Below are 901 nucleotides of genomic sequence, written 5' to 3' on the forward strand. Positions count from 1 at the left end.
AGTTTTTGTCAATTACATAAAACAATACATATAATGACAAAAATCATGGTTATATAAATGTATAAGATTTATGTATATATATGTATATATATATACATATATGATTTGTATTAGGGCTGTGAACGTTGACACGCGGGACACACACTCCTGGCGTACAGCTTTGAGATCAGCGAAATAAATGTCAGTCTAAATTAAACGTAAACTTTTTTTTTTTTTTTACATTTTGTGATTGGCAATTGTGAATATGCTGTTTATTTTTAGTTTTTGGACAAAAGCAATTTTTTATTTTAATAAATAAGGCGGAGAAATAACGCCAATCTGACAGCTGTAATGCAGCAGCAGTGTACCCAATATGAAGGGCGGGGGGGCGGAACCGGAACTGTCTGCTATGAGAATAATATTGGGATGCGGACCTACATGAAATTTTCCACAAAGGTTTTCTCCGCGAAAGTTCCGCCCCTCGACAGTCGAACAGTTCAGACAGGACAGACACGCCCCTACCTCTGAGCAGCCGACCTGAAATCCAACTGGATCAAACTTCTCCCAAAAAAGTACTTTCATTATTTTTCAACAGCATAATAAAGAAAAGTTTATGAGAAAAAAGGAAAAAGCTGAAAAAAGGAAAAAAAAGAAAAACAGAATTCCAGGAAAAATGTAAAATTGACAGCAGTAGGCATTCTTATTTTTGGGGATGCCTGGTGTGACTTTAGCCTGGATTTGTTCGTATTTTCCTTTAAAAAATATGTTGATTAGGTTGTCGACAAATTTTATTCTTGTCGTTTTTGTAAAACTACCGCTAAAACTTTCATTCTATGTTATAAAAACAGTTTGTTAAACACTTTTGGGGTTTCCTATATATATATATATATATATATATATATATATATATATATATAAGATA

Source organism: Oryzias melastigma, linkage group LG2, assembly GCF_002922805.2.
Source record: "Oryzias melastigma strain HK-1 linkage group LG2, ASM292280v2, whole genome shotgun sequence".
NCBI classification, from domain to species: domain Eukaryota; kingdom Metazoa; phylum Chordata; class Actinopteri; order Beloniformes; family Adrianichthyidae; genus Oryzias; species Oryzias melastigma.